At 40.7% G+C, this 26,328-nt stretch overlaps 1 protein-coding gene and 1 long non-coding RNA gene across 12 annotated transcripts in view; one reads left to right on the top strand and one right to left on the bottom strand.

The window, feature by feature from the left end:
- Window positions 1-26,328, top strand: part of TNR (tenascin R) — a 618,967-nt gene that overhangs the window by 342,711 nt on the left and 249,928 nt on the right. The gene's annotated exons all lie outside the window — the stretch shown is intronic.
- Window positions 36-26,238, bottom strand: LOC140706766 (uncharacterized). Of its 2 annotated transcripts, none has more exons than XR_013544630.1 (6): window positions 24,341-26,238; window positions 18,407-22,251; window positions 18,151-18,283; window positions 15,602-15,653; window positions 15,351-15,480; window positions 36-10,903 (listed from the first exon to the last, which is right to left on the bottom strand). It is a non-coding gene; the product is annotated as an uncharacterized LOC140706766 (long non-coding RNA). The 2 variants fall into 2 exon arrangements; XR_013544629.1 differs by lacking the exon at window positions 36-10,903 and adding an exon at window positions 11,182-13,066.

The following is a 26,328-nucleotide window of genomic DNA, read 5'->3' on the forward strand; positions in this document are numbered from 1 at the left end:
TTGCGCCGCCATCTTGACCAACTTAAAAACATGGCTATACATTCAGGCCTTCCCTCCAGTTAATATCTGACTTTTCTGTTTATTTTCTCCTTATGTATTTTCTATTCTATCGTTGTATTCTGTTTATTACAATATGATTTATGTAATTGTGTTTTTTGTATTATTTCACTGTTTTTACTATATTGGAAGCCGCCTAGAGTGGTCTTTTAGACCAGATGGGCGGGGTATAAATCAAATAAATAAATAAATAAATAAATCCCTAATCCATTCTAAATATTCCAGGTGAGGGTTGCATGATTTGAAAGGCCATAAAGAGTTATGAGGAGACATGCACTGGTACTTGAGTACTGTGTCCAGTTCTGGACATCACAATCCAAGAAGGATGATGACAAATTAGAATAAGTTCAGGGGAGGGTGACAAGGATGATCAGGATGCTGAAAACCAAGCCTTCTGAGGAAAGACTGAAAGAGCTGGGCATGTTTGGCCTTGAGAAAAGAAAACAGAGATGATGTGATAACATTTTCCCTCCAATTCCAGAAGCAGTATATCCACTGGTGCACCAATGCACTTGAAAGGCTGTCATACAGAGGAGGGACAGGATCTTATTTCGATCATCCTAGAGTGCAGGACACACAACAATGGGCTCAAGTTACAGGAAGCCAGATTTCAGATGAATATCAGGAAAAACCTCCTAACTGTTAGAGCAGTATGACAGTGCAACCAATTACCTCTAGAGTTGGTGAGTGCTCCAACACTGGAGGCATTCAAAAGAAATTCAGACAGATATCCTTTGATCTGTATTCCTGCATTGAGCAGGAGGTTGGACCTTACAGGCCATTCCAATTTCATTTTTCTATGATTCTATGCTAGATCTCACCAAAGGCGTATCTAGGCCAGCACTCTTTGTATGTTATGGGCAGCCAGATGCCTGTGGGAAACCCACAATCAGAGCATGAACAGAGTGCTATTTATCTGCTCATGCTCTACACTGGTGGATATACTGCTTCTGGTATTGGAGAAAATTTATGTCCACCATAACTAGTAGCTACTCATAGCTCCATCCTCCATGAATTTGTCTACTCTCCTTTTAAGGCTATTTAGATTGGCTACCATCATCCTTTGTTGTGGTAGCAAGAGCCACAGTTTTGGTTAAGTATTGGACAAAATCCTGTTGTCTAAAGTTACAGTGCAGATGCAGATGATGTCATCATCTGGCAAAGGGAATATTTAATTGGAGGTTTTCTTTGTGCCCTTTTCAGCTTCTGAGGGTCCCTAAGGCTCCCTTTTGCATTGGGGAAGCCTTAGGGAGCCTGAGGAAGTGGGATGGGAAGGAGACCTTAATAGTAAAACATCACTGCTGGACTGCTGCCTGTGCAGGATTCACCCTTAAAGGGCATTCAGGTGCAAAAGTTAGGGCAGGCAAAAGAATGGAAAAGGTGGTTGGGCGGGGCGGGCAGATGTTGAGGACATCTTGGTGGGGAGACTCAACTGGGTGAGAGTTGGAAAATCACAGACAAGAAGAAATGTGTGGAGGATGTGACCCATCTTTACGTCAAGCAGGGTGTAGGAACCATTTGTTGGGACTGTTCTAGCTTTGGATTTCTTGAACTGAGCAGGGAGTTGAACTCAACTAACCACAGGGGTCCTAGTAACACTGCAATTATAAATGAGTTATCAGAAAACTTCCTAAAATAGCACACACATGTTTGTCAAATGAAACGCCACAAGAAACATCTAGTTTCTTTGCAGCTTTTCAAGCAGTGCTGAAAAGTCACTCACTAGTGGCCTCTGAGAAACCTGCACTAGAGATGGGGACAAAGCACCAAATGGCAGTTCGTCTTGTTTCATGAACCACAAATTTCCCCTGGATGAACTGATGAACAACGAATTGGTTCATCGGGGGGGGGGGGGGTCAGACAGCTGGAAAAAAACCCCGATGAGCCCTGAGCTCCCCACCCCACAGCCTGTCCGCTTGCCCCCTTCCCACTGCCCCCATTGCCTCCTTACCTTGGCTGTCACCACTGCCCATACTGCCACGGCCTCTGCCACTATGGCCTCCAGCCGCCACCATCTTTGCAAAGGGCAGACCAGTTTCCCTTAGGGTAGTGGAGCCAGCCCTAAGAGACCATCTTTGCAAAAGTAAGGAGGTGACAGGGCAGTGCGAAGGGGACAGGGGACTCAGCTGTGGGGGTGGGGAGCTAGCCTAGCTTAGCCCTTCCCTCTTTGCCTATGGGCCCACTGATCAGCTGTTCAGGAGGCCCATATAGGCAGAGAGGGCAGGCCATAGGTAGGGAAGAAAGGAAAGGTTGCCTGACAGCCTAGTTTTCCCTCTCCGGCTATGGGGGATGAATAAAAATGGGTGACTATTTGCCCCTTTGTATTTGTCGGGGTCTCCAGAACTGGTGAATTTGAAGGGATGGATATTTGATATATCGGCAATTTCTGACAATTTTCATTTTTTATTTGTCCCCATGTCTATGTACCAGTCCTCCAATAAATGAATTCCAAAGCCTTTCCCTCTTCTAGCCCTTTTTATATAATATTACTCTTTTGTATTTTATACATGTTAGCATTTCTAATGCCCCAAATCCCCATATCCTTCATAAAAATCATTCAACCCTTAATAAAATTCTCTGCCTCCACTTTGGAGTCAATCAGCTGTATAAGAGTTGTTTGTTTGTTTGTTTGTTTGTTTTAAGGAACCCTGTGCCCTGGATTTGGAAACCTGCAACAACATCCACTCAGAATCATTAATACAGGAGATGAATTACTCTTCTCATCCCCCAGCTAAAACCAGCCTAACCTGCACCACTTCATTATCTTAAGTGGTTGCCTTAATCTCAGAGAAAGACTTCACAAAATATTATGGCAACTCAGGCTGCCTGGTTTCCAGAGCCGACTCTTCCTTCTCCATCTTCTGTTTTCTTTTTCTTCAAGCTATCCAGACAGAAGTAAGATCTCAGTAGGACCTTACTATGGATCCTTGGATGCATAAGTAAGATCTCAACTATCCAGACAGAAGTAAGATCTCATTACTTCTGTTTGGTCTAAGCAGTTTTGCCATTCCTACTGTCTCCCCATAAATCCACAGCCATGCGGTCTCCAACTTTGAAATGGTGGCCCTTAAATTATTTTCTCAGCTTAATCAGCACTTGTTTAAAGTCATTTTCATGAATTTTAGTTAACTATTTTTCTTGTCCCAGCTCCAGGGGTTCCTTTATGAAGCAAAGTATCTAAATTTATTTCCGTCTGGCTTCAGGATGACCTATGCCAGGGACTGGACAAATTGAGTGTGCCTATTGGTTATGCTGGACCTCTCAGCAGCTTTCAATACTATCTTACAGTGGCTCTAACTCTTCCTAGATGACCAAACTCAGAAGGTGGTATTGGAGGACTCTTTTTTGACACCCTGGTCATTGGTCTCCCTCAGGGCTAAGTCCTATTCCCCATGCTATTCAACATTTACATGAAACCACTGGGAGAGACTGTCCAGAGTTTGAGGGTTCAATGCCATCAGTATACTAATGACACATTACTCTGTCTCTTCTTCCCATCTGTTTCCAAGGAAGGTGTTCTGTGCTTAAATCAGTGTCTGTTGTCAGTAATGGACTGGAGGAGGGCTAACAAACAGAAACTTAATTCAGACAAAACATTTGGTTAGTCACAAGGCAAACTAGGAAATATGGATTCAACCTGTACTGGATAGGGTTACACCCCTCCCTTTGGAAACTCAGGTGCTCCTGGACTCAACTAACCTTGGATGCATAGATCTCAGTGTTGGCCAGGAGTGCATTTGTACAGTTAAATCTGACGTGCAAGCTGCATCTATTCCTTGAGATGTCTGATCTGACCATGGTGACACATACCTTACTTACATCCCACTTGGATTACTGCAACACATTCTACGTGGAACTGCCTTTGAAGAGTGTTCAGAAGCTTCAGCTTGTTCAAACTGCTACAGCCAGTCTGCGAATTGATGCTGGTTACAGGGAGCATGTAACTTATTACAACAGTTTCACTGACTGCTAGTCTGTTTCTGAGATCAATCCAAAGTGCAGTTATTACTTAAATCCCTATGTGTTTTGGGTCTGGGCTATTTGAAGGATTGTATCACCCCATATGACCTTTCTTGGCTATTAAGATCTTCTGGTTTTAGAAGAGGTAGCTGTGTTTGTTTCTGCTAGCTTATTAGGTCAAAAATAAATAAAAATAAAAATTAAAGACAAAAACATTGCAGCACCTTAAAGATTAACCACTATATTTTAACGTGAGCTTTAATGGATCAAGTTCATTTCTTCAGACATAAGAGTGAGACTACATGGCAAATTTTTATACATTTATACATGCCCCAAAATAAAGAAAGGATGGTTGCTTAGTAGACATAAATTGCAAATTGTGTAAATCAGTGTGGCATTTCACACCTAGTAATGACTTCCATTTGATATTCAGATCTTTTCCATTGAAGCTTTGCACTGTAAAAAGAAGCTATTGTTAGTGAGTAAAGGAACCCCTGCTTATACATAACAACAGCAAAAACAACATGACTATTAATTAAGGTAAAGGTTCCTTGACAATTTGTCCAGTCCTGTCCGACTCTAGGGGGTGATGTTCATCTCCGTTTCCAACCCATAGAGCTAGCGTTTGTCCAAAGACAATCTTCTATGGTCACGTGGCCAGCACAACTAGACATGGAACATCGTTACCTTCCCACCGAGGTGGTCCCTATTTATCTACTCACATTTTGCATTTTGCATGCTTTCGAAACGCTAGGTTGGTGGGAGCTGGGACAAGCGCCGGGGGCTCACTCTGACACGTGGATTCGATCTTACGACTGCAGGTCTTCTGACCTTGCAGCACAGAGGGCTTCTGTGGTTTAACCCGCAGCGCCACCACGTCCCGGCTGTTAATTACATGTGGCCAAAAATAAGGAAACTGGTATTTCACACCTGGTTATGGCTTTTAAAACCCTTGTTTGTTATTCCTTTCTTCAAGATTTTGTTCCATAAACAATATCAGTGGTGGATGGTCAAATTATAGGATATAGATGACAGCAAGAACAATGTGGTAATAACTGAAGAATCTCTGATTACCTTTGAAGCCTCTAAGGTGGAGCTGGTTAGTTGGAAGGAAATGCAGGTGGGAAATACATCAGATACAACACAATTATTGTAGTGTTTTACATTTGGTAGTGTGCTAAGTAACCTTGGCTAGTATTGAGTCCATTGAGATGGATTTTAAGCATGTGTACATATTTTCTCTCAGCTGCCTCTCTCTCTGGATTCTTGCCCTGTAATTTCTCTTTTCCAGAATGACAACTTTTAGATCTTATGGATACTGTACAGGTAAATTAACATGGTTTGAAACAGGTTTCTGGGAATTGCTATTCCTGATGTCCAATTTGTGTCCATTAATTCTATTAGACAAAGATTGTCATATATAGAGTGCAAAGGGGAAGCGCTGGCAAAAGGTGGCATAGATAACATTGGCAGAGAAATAGGTAAAAGTAGCCTTGATGTTGCATGTGACATTGTTAGGTCCTATAATTGCATTGCCAGAATAAATGTGGGGGCAGAGCTGGCATCTGGGTTTGTAGCAGGGCTTAGACCCAATTTCCATGTCAGTGTTGTGTAATCCAACAGTAGTTGCTTAAAACTGGAGGATTGTCTGTAAGGAAGTAAAAGACGACTTCTGGGAGGCCCTTGGAATCATAGAATCATGAAGGGGCCTATAAGGCCATCATACCCAACCCCTATGCTCAGTGAAGGAATATAAATAAAATGATATCTGCCAGGTGATTGTCTAAATTTTTCTTGAGTACCTCCAGTGTTGGAGCACTTGCAAACTCCCGAGGTAACTGGTTTCATTGTCTTACTGCTCTAACAGTTTGGAAGCTTTTCCTGATATTCAACTGAAATCTGGATTCCTGTAGCTTGAGCCCATTGTTGCGTGTCCTGCACTTCGGGATGATTGAGGACAGATTCTGCCCCTCCTCTGTATGACAGCCTTTCAAGTATTTGAAAAGTGCTATCACATATCCCTTCAGCTTTCTTTTCTCAAGGCCAAACATGCCCAGTTCTTTCAGTCTTTCCTCATAGGGCTTGGTTTCCAGCCCCCTGATCATCCTTGTCACCCTCCTCTGAACTTGTTTCAATTTGTCAGCATCCTTCTTCAAATGAATTGTTCAGAATTGGACACAGTACTCAAGATGAGGACTACCCAGTGCCAAACTTAGGGGAACTAGTACCTCGTGGAATTTGGACACTATACTTCTGTTAATGAAACTTAAAATAGCATTTGTCCTTTTTGTAGCCACATCACACTGTTGGCTCATATTCAGTTTGTGATCTACTGTACAACTCCAAGATTCTTCTCACTCATAGTATTGCTGAGCCAGCTATCTCCCGTCTTGTAACTGTGTGTTTGCTTTCTTTTTCCTAGGTACACTACTTTGCACTTATCCCTGTTGAATTTCATTCTGTTGTTTTCAGCTCAGTGCTAAAGCTTATCTAAATCATTTTGACTATTGTTTCTGTCTCCCAGGGTGTTAGCTACTGTGTTTCCCCAAAAATAAGACGGGGTCTTACATTAATTTTTGCTCCAAAAAACACATTAGGGCTTATTTTCAGGGAATGTTTTATCTTTTTCGTGTACAACAATCTACATGTATTCAAATACAGTCATGTCATCTTCTGGTTGCTGCACAATGGTGGAGGGCAGGGTTTCACTTAACTAGGCCTTATTTTTGGGATTACAAGCATCTTGAAAAATCATGCTAGGGCTTATTTGCAGGTTAGGTCTTATTTTCGGGGAAACAGGGTACTCCATCCAATTTTGTGTCATCCCAAATTTGATAAGCAGCCCCTGTATCCCCGATCCAGGCCATTTATAAAGAATATTGAATAGCACTGGGCCCAGGACTGAATCTTGGGATATCCAACTTCTTACCTCTTCCCAATTTGAGAAGGAGTGATTAATTATTACCCTCTGAATATGATTCTGTAGCCAACTGTGTATCCACCTGACAGTTGTTATATCCAGCCCACACCTATTTAACTTGCTTATCAGAATACCAGGGGCCTTTTTGTCAAAAGCTTTGCTGAAGTAAAAATATACTAGGTCTACAGCATTTCCTCTGTCTATCAGGAAGATTAAAATATCTGATCAAAAAATGAGATCAGATTAGTCTGGCAAGATTTGTTCCATCTCCTTCCCAAGCAAGGATATGAGGGAGGGTGTTCATTTAGGCTTTGGAATGCACTGCCCAGAGTAGCCTGTGTGGCCTCCTCTCTCTTGTCCTTCTATCATCAAGCAAAGAATTTCCTTTTCAGGAAGACTTTTAAGCAATAAGGAATACTTTGCTTATTCTTAACAATTTTTAATTTTTTAATGTTTTGTTGTTGTTCTTGTTTAGTCATTAAGTCATATCTGCCTCCTCGTGACCCCATGGACCAGAGCACGCCAGGCCATCCTGTCTTCCACTGCCTCCCGGAGTTGGGTCAAATTCATGTTGGTCGCTTCAGTGACACTGTCCAGCCATCTCATCCTCTGTCATCCCCTTCTCCTCTTGCCCTCACACTTTCCCAACATCAGGGTCTTTTACAGGGAGTCTTTTCTTCTCATGAGATGGCCAAAGTATTGGAGCCTCAGTTTCAGGATCTAACCATTGCAAGCATTTAAAACAGGCTTCAAACAGTTTAAGACACTTTTACGAAAAGGGGCATCGGAAAGAGCTCTTTGATCTCCGTTTCCCTTTTAAAGCTCTTTCCGATGTCTCTTTTCACTCATTTAAAAGTGCCTTAAACTGTTTGAAGCCTGTTTTAAATGCTTGCAATGGTTAGCCCACCTCCTGAACCCTATGCAAACTTATTTTGGTGTTGTTCTGACACTTCGTTAATTTGTGGTGATTTTTTGTTTTTCCCCTCATTGAACTCCATGCATTTCAATGAGGGGAAAAACAAAAAATCACCGCAAATTAACGAAGTGTCAGAACAACACCAAAATAAGTTTGCATAGGTTTCAGGAGGTGGGCTAACCATTGCAAGCATTTAAAACAGGTTCCAAACATTGTAAGACACTTTTACAGGAGCGAAAAAGGACTTCGCAAAGCCTTTGAAATGCATTGAGTCGGCTTCAATGCATTTCAATTGGGGAACCGGGTTTCACTCAACGATGTTTCCTATGGGGATTTTCGCTCAAGGACGGCAATCCATTCCAATTGGAATGGATTAACCGGTTTTCAATGCATTCCTATGGGAAATGGTGTTTCACAGAACGATGTTTCACACAACGTTGATTTTTTTGGAACCAATTAACATCGTTGTGTGAGGCACCACTGTATATATGATCACCTCTTCCTCTTCTGAATCCAGCCTGAGCATGGGAAATCTTTACTTGCATGGGAAATTAGTGTCATGGTCCTGCAGTTACTACAATATGTGTTTTCTTTGGGATTAAAATATATAATGACCATTCTATAATCAACATATAATTGTTAAGAGCAATTTAAAAAAATTAAAGTGAAAAAATACTAAAGGTGTGGCTGCTGTAGCAGCAGGGAGTGATCTGGTGTGGGCCACTTTGAAATAGTTTGGAATAGTGTGAACCTAAGAATTCACACAGAAATCCCTCCTGCCAATATTGTGAAGTGACTTAATAAGCGAGCCACTTCAGTATGCTGCCAAATTAATCACTACCTCTGCCCCTTGGCAGAGGTGCAAGGAAAGTGAAATTGATTTTTGACTGTCTAATGGATTATTGCTGATACACTGCATCAGTTATTTTAAAAATTAAAAATATTTTCTTTGCTTTCTCTTAAAGAGCCAGTCAAGAAACTGCCAAACCCCAAAGCCATTGCCATAGATCCGACTGTTGGCAGTTTCTTGACCAGCCCTTTAAAATGAGGCAAAGTGATAGTCCATTATACAGTCCAAACCCAATTTCACTTCTTCTGCATCTCTGCTGAGGAGCAGAGGAAGTGATTAATTTGCCAATATCCTGAAGTGGCTTGATTATATATAAACCCCCTCAGAGGGGGTGGATTTGAACGGATACATTACAAATCAGCATTTTTCATAGTAATTCTATACATTCTCTTCTAGTAATAGTTCCACATATCAGAAAGAAATATAAACAGTGAGCGAGAGGGAAAAATCAAATTCAGACAGATATATTGTTATTCTAATCATTGATTATGCAGTTATTATCCATCATTTATTCTGTCTCTTCTGGAGCCATACAGGTAACTATGTATCAGTCCACTATTCTATTTACCTTGTAACCATGTATATATTTGTGACCAAATTTTCCAGTGGTCCTTTTTCTTTTTTGCATCTAGCCAATCTGATAGTATGTCCATTTCTGCAGTTTCAAGGATTTTACCTATGACCTCATCTATTTGCGGTGTTCTAGGTTTCTTCCAGTGTTTCACAAAAACTATTCTTGCTGCTGTTATAATATGAATAGTTAAATATGATTTTTCAGAGCCTAGTATATCTGTTTTTATCTTTTTTATTTATTTCTAAAGAATGAAAAGACAATAAACCATATTACAAATAGTAAATACAAAGCTATTCCCCACAATTCTCCATATCACATATATACCATTCCCTGTCACCTTTTAAAGAAGTATCGACCAACAATCTAAATTTCTTTTCAAACCACATGTCTCAAAGTCTATTTTGTCGGCATATTTTAATAATGACTTCCAATTTTCAGTGGATTTACTGTGGCTTATTTCTCCTCTATGTAATCTAACTTTATTAGTCATTTTTCTATCAAGATAAAAAAAAGTCAATGATATTGGCACAAAGATTAAGTAGTTTTGTAACTAAATATGTTCATACGGAGTCTAGTATATCTGGCAAGATATTTAATAGGAATAGTTCTGGTACCATCGGTACTGAAGTTTCTAATATCTCTCGTAGCATCTGATTCACTTTACTCCAGTATCTTTGGGTGTCTTTGCACATCCACCACATGTGATAAAATGTTCCTTCTTTCTGTTTACATTTCTAACATATATTTGAAATCCTGGTGCTTATTTTAGCCAGTGTTGTGGGGGTCATGTACCATCTGTAGAACATTTTGTATATATTCTCTTTAAATACAACAGATTTAATTAATTTTATATTTGTTTTCCAAATTCATTCCCATTGATCCAGGTCAATATTATGTTCTATATTCTGTGCCCATTTAATCATACATGCCTTTACCACTTCATCTTGTGTTTCAAAATCTAACAGAAAATTATATAATAACTTTATATATTTTCCCTCTGATTCTAAAAGAATTCTGTCAAGGGGGGTATTTTCTAAGTAAAATCCCTGTTGATTATCTTTGGCAAACCTTGATAAAGTGGCTTGATTATTAAGCCATTGCATGATATTGTCAAATTCAAACCAGAAGACTTGCTTTGAATTGATTCCAGTGATCACACACACTGGATTAATCCAAACCACAACAATTCAATCTGCCCCCCAAAAACTGGAGGCCCCTGATAAAGGTTCAGAAAGACATGGAGAGGATTGCTTGGGGGAGGGGGGTTCCACTCCAACAAAGGCAACATCTTATTGCTGTCTTTAGAAGAGGACCAGCCCATTCCTACATGTGACCAAGTAGCTGGCCTAAAAGCCTACGTTTGATTTGAAATTCCTATACCTTGTTTGCTGAGAAGTGGGTTTCATAGTATTCAGTAAGGTTTAGTTCATTGTCATTACAGATTTAATTTTGTTTATAAGACTTTTTAAGGAGGTTTCAAGCCAATTCTGCATGTTAAACATTGAAAAATGTTGGATGGGTATGACAGGACTACACAGGCTGGTTCCACATCCTTCTGCTGCAACGCATATGCCCTCCAGACAAACATTATGTGCATATCAGAGGACACATTCTCCTGTCTTCTCCCTACACCAAAATGGAATAATGCATCTTACCTAAATAAGGTTCAAATACATTGTGTCCAGGGGCAGAAACAACATTTAAAAATTAAAATTTATTCAAACATAAAAGTTACACAATGTGAAAAAGCAAAATGCAACTGAAGAAAAATTTCCATTCAATCATGGCAGAGAACTAGAGGATTGATGACTGTTAGATACTGGAAATAACAGAAATGTTTCAGAAAATATTTTAAGAAGATATTGGCTTCTGGGCAGCTGATTGGTGCATTTTTCCTCCTCCAGTTTTGTTTTGCTTTTTTTGTTAATGTATTTGCTAACTCTGTTAATGTGCTTCTGTTAATATGTTAAATATATATACTCGCCCATTTAGGATTTTAGAATGTAGCACTGAATAGAAATATTGTGTGGCTTTTCCTTTTCAAACACTATCTGAAGACTTTACTGTGTATCGCATGCTTTTTTTATTTCATTCTTTATTTTTCCATAGGCAATCCCCTGTTGGCTTGCCTAGCATGAATCCTAACAGAATCATGCCACCCTAGCCCTTATCATCACTTCAATTAACAGTCAGAATGATATAAGATATCACTCCTAATATGAGAAGGATCTGGTTATGAAGGTGCCTGTGATAATTATTCAGTATATCCCCAATGACTCTTATGTGTGTAATGAATCTGATATATGGTGCATCTTCTCCAGAAACATTGGTGAAAAGCTTTTTAGCCTCTATGAACATAATGTAGAGGATGATAAAGATGATAAGCTATCATATCTGTTTTCTGCCTCAAATTATTCCTAGGCAGAACATGAAATCCTGGGTGGTTCTCATTTAAATATTCTGTTTCATCTGTATTGCATATTTTATTTGTAATAGGCCTGCACAACATATACCAGGCCAGAAAAATATTTAAGTGGCCTGTAGACTAAAGTGACAGCAACAGCTGATTGAGTTGTAGCAGAAAATTGCCAAGACTCAGTTCACACAAAAGTGCCTATTTCTCATTTACTTCATATCCATGGAGAACTGTATGGCCATGGGTAGCTTAATCACCAGATAGTGTTCATATTAGCATTAAGAAACATATTATTCAGCTCTTGGACTGTGACTAATGAGAACCAAAACAGGTTCTATTTCTGGCAGACATAATTTTATGAGGGCGAGTTTGTTTCTGAAAAAACATCCTTAAATTATTTCTTTCTTAAAACTGTTTGCATTTTGTTTTTCCTGGGCTGTAAGGGTCCATTTTTCCCCTCACTTTCTCATATTTCCTCAAATGACTTTAATAAATCAAGGTCCAGCTCTTTGATATGATGACTGTTCTATGTAACTAATAAGATGTAGCTAGCTATACAGTGATGTCACAGAGAACAAACAGAGCACATTGGAGTGATGAAATTGCCTCCTGCACAGGTCGTTTAAATGATCTGAAGCAGTACAGGATTACCATATGATTGTAGCAGTTTCTTAGCACTGAGGAACGGGGGCTCTATTTTTGTTTCTGACAAAGCTTTTCATAAAGTTCAGTTCAGTTCAAGTTTATTGTATTAGCTAAAAGCCGTCACAATGGTTAAAAATTCAGATATGGTCAAATAAAATCATGATAAAATCACAGCCATATAAAATAATAAGAGACCCTTCATATCTGGGAATCTCCCACACAATTGATTGCAATGACTTTCAGAAAATTAGCTTGAATATTTCTGGCCGCTTTTGCGAATAGCGCTGTTCTATGTGTAACATAAGGGTCACAGTCCAAGAGTAACATGACCACCTTTATCAGAGGGCTTTCCTCCTGTAGAGCAGCCAAAATGTTACCCAGAAACCTTTCTCGGGGGTTCTGATATAGCTGACAGTACAGTAAATAATGGACAACATCCTCTATCTCACCTGCTCCGCAAATACATAGCCTTAGATGTTTAGGGACATTCATATACCTGCCATCTAAGACAGCGGTTGGCATGGTTTGGAAGTGGAGTTCTGTGAATGCGGTTCTTAAGGAGGCAAAAGTAAATGTATGTAAGTATTGCGCCATTGAGTGGTTTGTTTTCAGCAGATGGTATCATTGAGAGAAATTTGAAGAGTGAATTAAGGCCAGGTCCTGGTCGTTATCCAATTTATAGAGCCAGTCTCTCAACACTCTTTTAACACCAGAAGAAACGAAAATATCTGTGGAGAGGGATTTAGATTTTAGTAGGCTTTGAACTAAAGTTGCCCAGCCACCACTCTTCCATTGCTCTACCATACAACATTTGGGTAGGCGGTGGTCAGGCATATCCATCACTCTCTTATAATAAGAGAGTATGGCTAGAGTTGCCCTGGCTTTGATGGATACCATGCCTGTCTCGGTTCTGAGAATAGCTGCTGGGGTCCCCTGGGGTGCCACGAGGATGTGCCTCAAAAATTTATTCTGTCCTTCTTCAAGATGGTGTAGGTTGTTCTGATTCAAACCCCAGATCTCAATTCCATAAAGCATTTGGGAGATGACCCTCCCTGAAAATACTTTTAAAGCTGGGGTTACTAGTTTGCCACCTTTAGAATGAAAAAATTTGACCAGAGCATGGCTAGATTTCTGAACTGATATTTTCGTGCTCTGTATCTGGGATTTCCAGCAATTTTTCTCATCGAAATGCACTCCCAGGTATTTGAAGTTCTGGACTTGTTCTATTTTGTTTTCGCCTATAGTCCAGCTAAACTTGGGGGGATGCTTTCCAAAAATCATCACTTTGGATTTCGTGTAATTTATTTTTAGTTGCTCTAGGCGGCTGAACTCTTGGAGCTTGTTTAAGCTTCTCTTCAGTCCCTTTTTGTTCATAGATAATAATACAATGTCATCAGGATATATGAGACTTGCAATCTTGTAGTTCCCAATTTGGGGGGGATGGTCTGGATGGTTTAAAGCTGTTATAATATTATTAATATAAAAGTTAAAAAGTAGGGGTGCGAGTAAGCATCCTTGTTTTACCCCTGTGTTAATGTGAATTTCCTCTGCCAGCCTGCCATCTGTGCTAATCCTTACCCTCAACATTGTGCTGGAGTATAGTTCTTGTATTAGAGTTAGGAGTCTCTTATCAATGTTGGTCTCTGTGAGCTTATCCTACAGGCGATTTCTAGTGATTGTGTCAAATGCAGAGGAGAAGTCAATAAAAGCCATGAACAGCCATTTGAATGGCTTGGTAGTATATTTGCCCACAAGATGATGTAGCACGTAGATTTGATCTATTGTGCTATGTCCCTTCCTAAAGCCTGCTTGTTCCTGTTGAAGGATATTATTTTCCTCCATCCATTTAGTCAGCTTCTGGGAAAGAAGGCGGGTATAAAGCTTGGAGCTGATATCCAGTAAGCTGATTGGGCGGTAATTCTGGGGGATAGATTTGTCTCCTTTTTTGTAGATTGGGAAGATTATGCTCTGCCTCCACCCATCGGGAAAAATTCCTGTAGCATTAAAGTGAGAGAAGAGCTGTGCCAGGACTGGGGCCCACCATTCTGGGTTGTCCTTATACACCTCTGGCAGGATCATGTCCTCACCAGGTGCTTTGTCTGTTGCTAAGGCATTGATAAGTTTATACACTTCCCGTTCTGAAACTGGGGGCCATTCAGGTGTAGAGTTTAGTAGAGTCTGGGGGGGGGGGTTCTCACTTTTTGTGGCCCTGTGTCTGCATCACTATTGAAAATAGTTTGAAAATAGTGGCACCAGGCATTTGCCGTGATGCAGGCATTTGGTGCGGGATTGGGACCTATATCCATAGCTGAGACCATACTCCAGAATTTTCGCTCTTTCTTTTCCAGCACAACCTGCCCTAGTTCCTCCCACTGGGCTGACATGAATGCCCATTTCTTTTGTTTTAAAAGTTCCTTATATTTTGAGTGGTAGCGAGCCAGCGCCTCCAGATTCGAATTTGAATGCATCTTCTCGTCTTCCTTGTTAAATGAGCTAGATGCTTTTTGGTTAGTCTACATTCTTTGTCATACCATCCCACTCTATGTGGGGCCGGGGAAGACTCCTGTGGCTTTTTAGTTAATAGAGGTCTTAGGTTAGAATTGATATAGTTGGTGCCCTTTATTGGATCCCTATGTCCAATTACAATATCGCTATGTGCACTCAACAGATGTGGGTTGTTTAGGTGTTCCCGAATTGTTTGGTCGACAAGGGAGGACCATTTTAAGCATTTCCCTACAATCATAGTTCTCTCTGCCCAATCAGCCAGTGGTGGGGGCAGCTGTGGAGTTGTAAGGGGGATGGAGAGACAGATGGGTAGGTGGTCACTATTGGGTCGGTCTAATATATTATATTTTGTCTCCTGGGACACCAACCTAGGGGAGCATAATATATAATCAATGACACTCCCTGCCCAACTATTAAGAAAGGTGAAATATCCTTTTGAGTCATCCTGAGAGCTGCCATGAAGACAAATTAGTTGTAGGCCAGACATTGTCTCGGCTAGCTTCCTACCTTGTTTATTGAGGACTTTATCCAAAGAGTGTCGGTCAGATAGGAAGGGTTTGTTATACTCTAGGTCTGAATACTCTGGTTTCTCTTCGTAAAGTTGCTCCACCACCCCAGTTCCAGGTTAGCACCAATTCTGAAAGACAATTTTGTTGCAACCTTAGGTAAATTGTACCAGAAGAACTGTGAGTAATTTTAGAAAAAGAAAGGTAAGGAGCAACCATGTAAATAATTGCTTGTCCTGTTATCAGTCTTACCATAGTCTTTTGAGACTGAAGGATGCCTAACTGTCATCAGTGCAATAGTATTCTGCAGGGCAACAAAAGAAAAAGAATATTTTTTGCATAAATAAGTGCACATATTGAAATAATATCTATTGGACAAAATGACAGTAGGTGTTGTTTTGTTGCCAGGACTTTTGAGAGCCAAAGGCCTAGGAGGGCGTCTTTAAAAAAATCAGCAACGGCACTTGTTGGTTTGTGCTCTCTCTCTCGCCTATTCTCACTTGCTCGCTCTGTGTGAGTGTTGCTTCTCAAAGGGAAAGATCAATAGGTTTGCACACAAACAGTTTTGCACAAATTGCAGACCTTGACATTAAAAAACAGCACTCCTTGTCTCACTCTCACCTGGAGGTATGGCATCTTGTGAAGCTTGAACATTCCTAATTAAAGTGTCTCATCCAGCCAAGATAGCCAAAACTGATGAGAATGAAGAATGTAGCAAGCATTCTTTACAGCTGTTTTGAGGGAAAGTAGAGAGAGAAAGATGGATAGATACCACTCCAGAGAGCCTCATTGGCTTCAGATATCTGGCTATGAAGAAGGATTCACTGTGGTCCAGTGTATCCAATCTCACATGAGGATGAAAAACCATTCCTCAGTCCCCCACAGTTCATCCTTTTACAATCTAAGCTGCTTGTACCATAAGTACACAGCAATAATGACTCGTCCTAACAACTGACAGCTTCAAAACAAGTATTTGGAAGACAAATTAGTCAACGGATGATTGCTTTGGCCCATTGGTTGTTTCAATATCTCTGTGGTGGCAGCATGAAAGTTTTTAGACTCTTGCTGGGAAATATAATAATACATTAGGCTGATGATAATACTTTATTCTGACAGAGAGACGTCCAACAGGAAATTTCCATTGTATTCTCTTCCTCACTATTGCCCCCATCCAGACTCATGGTGATATATAATGCCTATAATTCTCTCTCCTGAGACTCACTAAAAAACAACAACCCCTGAATCTTGTAGGCTTAGAAACTAAAGGAAGAAATTAAATGTCAGTTGACTTTGGCCACTGTGGTTTTCCTTCATCCTAATGCTTTATCACCAATAGAACAATTTAAGCACTTTGCAACTGATCAACTAGTTAGACTTTACTTGCTATTTCTCTAATTCAGAGATGGGCAACCTGGTGTTCCAGATGTTGTTCAACTCCAGCTCATTCCATCCCTAGCCAGTATAGCCAGTGGTGAGAAATCCTGGGAGTTGTCCATGCCCACGCCTGTTCTGAATGAACTAAGAACTCATCTATCTATCTATCTATCTATCTATCTATCTATCTATCTATCTATCTATCTATCTATCTATCTATCTATCTATCTATCTATCTATCTATCTATCTATCTATCTATCTATCTATCTATCTATCTATCTACCTACCTACCTACCTACCTACCTACCTACCTACCTACCTACCTACCTACCTACCTACCTACCTACCTACCTACCTATCATTTATTTATTTATTTATTTATTTATTTATTTATTTATTTATTTATTTATTTATTTATTTATTTATTTATTTATTTATTTATTTATTTATTTATATGCCGCCCACACTACCCAAAGGTCTCTGGGCGGCTTACAACAATTTGTATCTACAGTGGTGCCTCGCATAACGAGCCCACCGTTTAACGATGAATCTGCATAGCGATGCGGATTTTGCGATCGCTAATGCGATCGCATACCAATGTTTTATCACATTGCGATGGGGAAACAGCTGTTCGGCGGTTCCAAAATGGCCGCTGGAACACCCAAAATGGCCACCAGAACACCCAAAATGGCCGCCGAAACACCCAAAATGGCCACCGGAACATGGGGAAACATCGCAGAATGGTGAGTTTTGGGCCCATTTGGAATGCATTAAACTTCGTTTTGGGGTTTTCCGTTCCGTTTAGCAATGTTTTCCGATAGCGAAGGTTAATCCGGAACGGATTAACCTCGCTATGCGGGGCACCACTGTATCTGTGTTTGCTGCTGGAAAAGGGCCCATTTCAATTCCCTACCTCTACTTTCTTTCTCAACCTTTTGTCAAGGCTTGACTGCACCTCCATATGGTTTTCTGAATTTAAGGTAAGATTTAGAGGTGCATAAGGGGCAACTATGGTAATGCGCCGCCACCGCTGCCCATGCCTCCTGCAGCTATGAAGATTCTAGCACTGTCTCATTTTTCTATCAGTGCTTTGAGGAAGAGAGTGCACAAAGTTTGAAATTACTTATGCACAGGTTCTTGGCACCTTGAAGGGCATGAATATATTGTGCTAACAACAGGTTTCAGCATTCTGTAAGCCAACTTAAAAAGGGGTGTGTGCATCAAACAAAAAATTATAACTTTGAATCTGGATTGCAGATCGGTACCAAATTTAGCACAGAATTAGCAGAATGTCATTTCGGCAAAGAGATTTTTAATTATGATTTTTAAAGTAACATTGTTTTACCCTAGTGCAGAAGCAAGTGACCTTGAGCTCCAGCCAGTTAAAAAAAACATCAAATACATTGAAAAGACCAAATGTGCATACCTTGAAAGAGAATAGTCAGTCCCAGCCATTTTTAATATGGAAGGAATTCAGCCATTCAGGGCTCTAATGCACACTTTGAAAGTAGTAATTCTAGAACATTTAACTCCTTCCTGACCAGACATTCAATTCATTCCTGTGAAAATATTGTAAAAGATTTTTTAAAATAGAGAATAATCAGAAGCTCACTCGTTGAAGCTGTACAATACTAGGGTTTTTTGTTTCCTTTGTGGCTGGGGATGATCACAAAAAGTTTTACCTGGTATATTCATGAGTAAGTTTGCACACTTTACTTCTAAGTAAGGAGACAACAGCAACAGCAGCCAAGGACACTGCAATGTGAAGGGAGAACATAGGGGTGAAGGTTAGGGAGACAGAAGGGGGGCAACCCCCCTTTTTATCCTGCCTTTCTCACTCTGTTTCAGGTACTGACTTCCAAAATGTCTTATCATTAAGAGCTCTGCTCAGATCTTGCAGACCAACAACATCTCACATTAGGTTGTTCTCTCTTCCTGCTGCTCCCCCTCCCCCTTTCTAGCAACATTGTCTTTTCCATTAAGTTCCACTCAGATCTCGCAGACTAATAGCTGTGGCTTCCTTAACTGAGTCAACCAATCTTCCTCTTTGTCTACTAATCCAGTGGTCCCCAACTTTGGGTCTCCTAATGTTCTTGGACTACAACTCCCAGAAGCTTTCACCACTACCTCTGCTGGCCAGGATTTCTGGGAGTTGAAGTCTAATTTGAAGTCCTGGAGGCCCAAGGTTGGGGACCATTGTACTAATCTACCCCATTTTCCAAGCAATATAGTCTATTCTGGTCACTTCTGTATTTCCACTGTACATGCCTGGTAGGACAGAGTCAGATTACTCATTTTTGTTTGAGTGAGAGTTCAGGCTTGACTTGAATGAGTGCCCTTTGCAAAGATGGTGGTGGCAGCAGCTTCCCTTCGGTCCAGTTCCGCTGCCCTAAGAGAAGCTGCCACTGCCCTCTTGGCAAAAGGGTGGCCACTTTACATTAACAAATGATAGAGACAAACCCTAGAATACAATTTCCCAAGAAGCTCAAACACGAGCTAATGCAAAGATATTTTCATATACTAATAGCATGGTGATGTACAACCTTCTTCAGCTCATTTTTTTTTCATAGCAACGAACTTGGGTTTTATTCTATGGTGATTGTATCCATTACTGCTGGGATGAAATATTGCTTATGAGCTGATGCTGAGGGAGTTGATGGAAGGAAGTATGTGACAATGTCCCCTGACAACTGGAATTATATTAAAACTCTTGGGTGGGCCTGTCTAAGGGTTTTTGTCTTCCTTTCTTTTACATGAGAGAGAGAGAGAGAGAGAGAGATTTCAGTGCTGCTCCCAGTGGCAGGTAGGTTGTCTTTGGTAGCCCAACAGCATTCCCTTCTAAGCTGGGACTGAATGCCAGTAAAGAACGGTGTGGTATCAAAAGCAGTTATGCCCAGTGGTTTGAGACAGTTGCAGCAGTCCTCTTACCTTCCCTAACACAAGTGATGGGAGAATTAGCAGGTTGGTTGCTGGGGAGTCCTAATTCTTGGTCAGTCTTGGGAGAGTAGGAACAAAACCTTTCATCCTGCACATAGGTAGCTTAACTTTGAATTCCATTACTCACCCCCGCTTTGCTTGAGTGTGATAGAAAAATAGTGTAATATCCTTTTTTTTACTGATATGGAGTAGTGGGGCTACTACCTTTGCAAAACTTGCATACAGTGGTACCCACGTATCTGCATTAGTATCTGTGGTTTCACTTACCCATGGTCTGAAAATATTAAAAATATTAAAAGAAAAAAATCCAGAAAAACTGTTTTCACATGTATTAACAGAACTGACTACAAAAGGGAGCCAGAGGTCATACAGTTCTGGTAATACTTGTGAAAATATTTTTAATGTTGTTGTTTTTTCCTTTTACCATGCTCTATATACTATATATATAGTTTTCACTATTATCCATGGTTTTCAGTGTCTGTGCTAGGGCATGGAACCAATCTCCAGCAGATACAGGGGCCCTACTGTACTTGTCAATCTTGCTGCATTCCCATCATTTTTGCACAGAAGAACGCAATTTGGCTTGAGATATCCTGGGTGCAAGTGGGGCCTAACCAGCCTGGCCCTTCCTTGATAAGTACACCTGCCTGGCTGAAAATTAATAGCCCTAGTGCAGTCAAATAACTAACTTTTCCAAGCTCTGCTCCAAAGATGGTGAACCAGCATCTGCATCCAGTCTGTGGGCAGGGAGGGGCACCCCCAAATTCAATGGTCTTTCTTCAGATATGAGGGATAGGATTTTAATTCCTATCATGTGGCTGTGAACCCATCCCCAGTACAGCAGAGATGGAGAATAGGTGAGGAAGCAGGAAGTCATGAGTGCTGATACTCCTGATGCTGCTTCCTAGCTGTCACCTAGTCAGCTGCCAATTGAACCAACAGGTACCTACCTAACTAGACTGGGAACCAGTGCCAACCTTGATGAGATCAATGATAGATCTGAAATTGGCTTTAATGGACATTAATAATATGGTCTGTATAACTGACTTGTTGATTGATCTCTCTCTCTCTCTCTCTCTCTCTCTCTCACACACACACACACACACACACACACAGAAAGAGAGAGAGAGAGAGAGAGAGAGAGAGAGAGAGAGGATTTTTGCTTATCTCATTCAGGAATGGCCCATTGCTGAAATGCAAACAGTCTGACTCCAAAACCCAGAATCAAAGTGTGTTGCAGCAGTTTTAGAACAAAGCCCTGCAAAAACTGTGTGCAGCGTTGTGTGGTGGATAGCGGTAACAGACAAGGACTCTGGAAACCAGAATTTAAATCCTCACTTGACCATGGAAACTCACAGGAAGTGTGGAGTTGGTAAAACCACTCCTTAAATATACAGTAGGAACCTTCCACCCCCACATCCACAGGATCAATATCTCCTGATTCACTTATCCACTGCCTGAAAATACTAAGCAACACCTCCCAAAAAAACATACTTATAGTTACCAGAGCTGGCCACTAGAAGGGGGCCAGAGACCATGCAATGTTTAGTGTTCAATACTTATGCATTTTTCACCATGGGGCTGGGGGGCTGGGAATCAATCCCCTGTGGACACCAGGGTCCTCCTGTATCACTTACTTTGAAAGCCGTATATTAGGGATGCTATAAGTTGGTTTTGACTCAACAAGACATAACTAACTAACTGGACAAAAACAATGCCACAAAATACCAACACATTAAGCTCCTACTAAGCCTCCCAAACAGGATGTGCATTAAAAGAGCTGGAGCTAGGTTAGGAAGTCCTTCGTTTGTCTTAATTTCTTCAGCCACGAATTCACTAGATGGCCTCAAACTCTGAAGCAAGACCCTCTCTTGGTTCACAATAATGTATATTAAGTGCTTGAAGTACTGTATAAATGTTAAGTACCATTAATGTAATAAAAGCAATCTAAAGACTTGTTCTACATACTGTTATGAAGGAGGTGGCAGTGTTCCACATTGTACCAAATCAGATAGCATTGTGTCATACTGAACGAGGAAAGCGAGATGAGTGCATAACTATGAAACTCGCCACAGGCCACTCACAGAATGGCAAACAATGATTTAGCACACTGGTTCTTAACCTTGGGTTACTCAGGAGTTTTGGACTGCAACTCCCAGAAGCCTTCACCACCAACTGTGCTGGCTGGGGTTTCTGGGAGTTGCAGTTCAAAAACATCCCAGTAACAAAGGTTAAGAACCACTGATTTAGCATAATATCTGACTGGGCCTTTTGCTGCCTCTGTTTTTGACACATGTAGCAACAATTTGAGCAGGGTTTGAGATGTAGCATCATTTTCATTGCCTGTGATAAAAATGCTATTCCTATTTGACTGCCTGGAAAAGAGAGAAACAGTATTAGAAAACAAAGATATCAGGTAAAAGGCATTGACTAAGGGAGTTTTCTGTTTCTAGGGCTACAGCATTGGGGTTGATTGGTTGGTTGGTTGGTTGGCTGGCTGGCTGGCTGGTTGGCTGGCTGGCTGGCTGGTTGGCTGGTTGGCTGGTTGGTTGGCTGGTTGGTTGGTTTCATCTTTCATCCCAACATTTCCCTGTGGTTAAAGAAAAGAAAAACACAGAGCTTAATCAGAATATTTAAGATTAAGTTAGGGTAGACACATGTCTTGCTTTTACCAAATAATTTTTTGTACTCGCTCCTTCCATGTACATCAGTCTCCTTATGACAGCTGAATACAAACCACCACCAGCTGCCTGCATCGCATGGTTCCGATGAAATCACACTAAAAAAGAGCAAGCAAGCATGGCACATGTGACAGGTTGGATCTAGAGTCCAAAACATCTTCAGTGCAAAAATAACAAATCTGAAGAAGCCTTCTGTGAAAGCTTTAAGGTCCACCAGAACATTTAAAATGATGCTCAGTAAATTAGCCAAGTCACTCTTATCCTACTCTCTTCCATGACACTCCATGCTCCCTCCAAAGCTATTTGTGAATGTGCTTTGCTCATTCCCTTTTTTGCAAGCACTCCAGTTTCTTAAAGCCAAGTATGTGAACTTTTGGTCCTCCAGATGATGATGAACTACAGTGCTTATCATGTGTTACCATCAGTCAGTTTGCTCAGAATGGATGAGCATTGTAGTTCAACTGTACCTAGATGGTTCCCATGGTTTCCAAACCCTGTCTCAAAGTAAGAAAAAGAAGGGTACCTATGTATGCATCCATCACAATGTTGTAAGGTGGAAGCCCTTCACTTTTAACAATCTAGGGAAACAGACTGCAAAAGGCCACATGTGGCAACTTGGCAGTGTTTTCCTGTTTTCTTTGTACAAAAGCCAGCAATCCCATTACTCAGAGAGATGGAACCATCCTTATTGCAACTCTTGGAAGGGAGGGCTTTGCTGCTCTATTTGGGGTAAATGTTCCTATTGGTTCAGGCTGTGGCTTGGCAAACATGAAAGCGGAACTCTGAGCAAGAGCTGTCAACCAAGCAGAAAATAAATTGTGGTCTTCCTTTTGTCTCTGTGGCCTAAGATTTAAGTCCTCCACTTTGAAAACCTGAGAAGGTCTTGAAGCTGCGAGACAACCCTTTTGTTGTCATTGGCTGAGCTGCTCTGATCTTAGAGACATGTTGGGCTGATGGAGGATGAAGAGCAGAAGGGATACAAAGGTGTGAGGAGGTAGTGACGCCTGAGAAGGAGGAGGAGATGGGAAATGAAGTGTGAACAAGTGAGTTGTTAAAGATGGTAGTAATGGGAGGAGAAGGCCAATGGGAAGAAGCTGAAATGGGAAGGCATACTGGAAGCAAGAAGGCTAAAAAGAAGATCCCATGTGGATAGACTCTGAAGACGTGAAGAAGGCAGATTTTGAAACAACCCAGTTAAATGTTGACGCAAACCATCTCTTTTGAAGTACTGTATTTATTACTAATGTGAATTAACAGGCCAGTATATTTACATTCAGGATCCCCTCTCAATCCTTTATGCTGGTCTCCCCCCCCCCCCAAAGGCATTTCCAAGCAGGGGAAGTTGGAGCAGTCCGGTTCTTATCTTTAGTGTGATCTCTTTTATCTCTCACTTGAGCAATCCTTCTACAGTATTCACAATGACCAACATTTTTCCTCCCATGAGAAAGGTCCAAGCAGGTCTATGGATCCCTTCAATTTGTCCCCCTTTCAATTAATGACATTTCTCAACCACTTCCCTGCCAGCTGTCATTCAGCAAGCCACAGCAGCTTCCCTGTTTGCTTGTTTGTTTTTGTTAAATAAAATGACATAGTGAAATAGCAATGCCTCTACCTAGCATTGCACACATACTGCCACCAATGTATCTTGTTTATCTAGAATAGTGCTGGATCAATAGGAAAATGTATATTAAAAAGTTTAAAATGGTAGAGTAGATGAAAATAGAGGTTTCTCTTATCATGCCGTTCAGTGCCACAACCCACCAAATATGTCACTTTGTCAGACATATTAGGACGCCCGGCATCCACAGGAGCGCTACAGAGATTTATAGACCTCCTTGGTGTCACAATCACCTCTCCCCAAAAGAGATAATAATCTCAGTCAGGGAGTCACTGTAGCTGCAAAACTACCACTTTGATTACCTGAGGTAGGTCCTTTAGGCCTCAGAAGTGCGTAGTACATGCCCCATGGATAAGCCCGGACTAAAAGAGAACACTTGCCTGCTTAAGCAGTATGCTGCTTCGTCTTCTCTGCACCTCTTCAGCCTTGCTTCCTTATCTTCGTGCCTGGCAGCACAATTCTAAAAGAGAACACTTGCCTGATTACAATCATTGACTAGGTGCTTCCTTTGACAGCACAACAGCCTTGCCAGGTAGGACTTCTCAATATTACAGTAGCAATTAGTGACCTTTGCAAATCCTCACTGGATTTAGGTGTGAGCCCTGCTGTTCAAGAGACCATTCCTCTGTTGAAAAAGGATATTTGTTTTTATTAAGAAAATTAAGTAGTTTCATTAGAATGCAATTGTAGCTTTAAAAGACATAAGCATTAGGCATATTTATTTATTTATTCATTAGATTTTATCCCACCCATTTAGACAATGTCTACTCTGGACAGCTTACAATAAAATATCATAAAAACAATTAAAACAACAATTTAAATCAATAGTATTAGTATTATTCAAGATGGAAAAGTATAAACAGTAAATTAAAATAAAAAGTAATATCCAGTAGTTATAATGATTAAAATAAGCTTACTATTTCTAAGTAAAATAAGAACAACTAAAACTAAGCTAAGTAATCATTTTTGCTCTCTCTACATGTTAGCATCTAGAAGCTGGGCTATCTTGCACACACTTCTTCGAAAGACAAACCACTCACATTCCACACATCCACCAACGAACAACAAATATCAATCACATACAGTACATGAGCAACTATTTTCTACATGCCTCTAGACCACCTTCTTTATGACACTTCCAAGGTGTTAACCAATTAATATCAAGTGGGTGTGACACAGTTCACCGCCCACATTTCACATGAGAAGATCCAAGCCCAGGTGGCTTATCTTTTCCCAGTTAAGTGGTATGCTGCTTCGTCTTCTCTGGGCCTCTTTGGCCTTGCTTCCTTATCTTCGTGCCTGGCAGCACAATTCTAACAACAATCTCATGAGAACATTTCAGTGCTTTCAAACCCATCTTACACAGTAACAGACTCCATCTTGGTATGACTACAAGTCCCAGTTTCCTCCTATTTCCTCACACTGGGCAAGGAACAGAAGCCTATGGTTCATCATAGATCACATTAAAGGGTTAATTCCAGAACAAAACCAGGCTATCATAGACAAGCATTTCTAAACTAATCTGGGGTATCTAATTGAAAGTCTTTTCTTGGTTACGATAATTCCAGGGAACTCTAAAACTTGTCCAGTTCTACAGGTTTTATTTCTGCAACTTCTAGGTTCCATAATATGAAATTATTTCAGAGTTGAAACTTCCAAACATCTTACAGTTGTAAGAAAAATTGCAGGCACATATGCTTGAACAAAAGTTGCATGACTACGAAAGTTGCATCATTACGAAAAGCTGTAGATATTTAAATACAAGACTTTAACTGTAAGTAGAATAACATTCATATAGAACAAAAGAGCTTTTAGCCCAAAAGGGCAGAAAATACATTTCTAGAATACATCAGAATTCTTGACAATAAAATTATAAAAAGCAGAAAGCATTCCTTATCTCTAAGCATGGTAAGACACACAGAAAAATATTTCTAAACAGAAAGGAGCTAACCCAACCAAATCAGCCTTGTGACATATTACACCATGTCATGATTTATTTAAGTAAAATAAAGCCAAAATGGAGAAGCCATGTGTGAAAAACTAAGTACATCTTATGATTCAATAGCTTGTAGAACCACCTTTAACAGCAATAACTTGAAGTACAGTGGTGCCTCGCACAACGGGCGCCTCGTAGAGCGATGAATCTGCTCTACGAGGCCGGTTTTGCGATCGCAAATGCGATCGCAAAACGGTGCCCGCATAGGGAGAAAATCGCAGAGCGAAGGTCAGTAAGCGGTTCGCTTACCGACCTTCACTTTGCGACCCGCCAATCAGCTGGTCAGCGGGTCCAAAATGGCCGCCGGAACAGCCGAAATGGCCGCGCAGAGCATTTTTGCGCCCTTGGTAAACGAGGGGAGGGCGCGAAAAC

The sequence above is a fragment of the Pogona vitticeps genome, chromosome 4, assembly GCF_051106095.1.
Source record: "Pogona vitticeps strain Pit_001003342236 chromosome 4, PviZW2.1, whole genome shotgun sequence".
In the NCBI taxonomy this organism is placed as follows: Eukaryota; Metazoa; Chordata; class Lepidosauria; order Squamata; family Agamidae; genus Pogona; species Pogona vitticeps.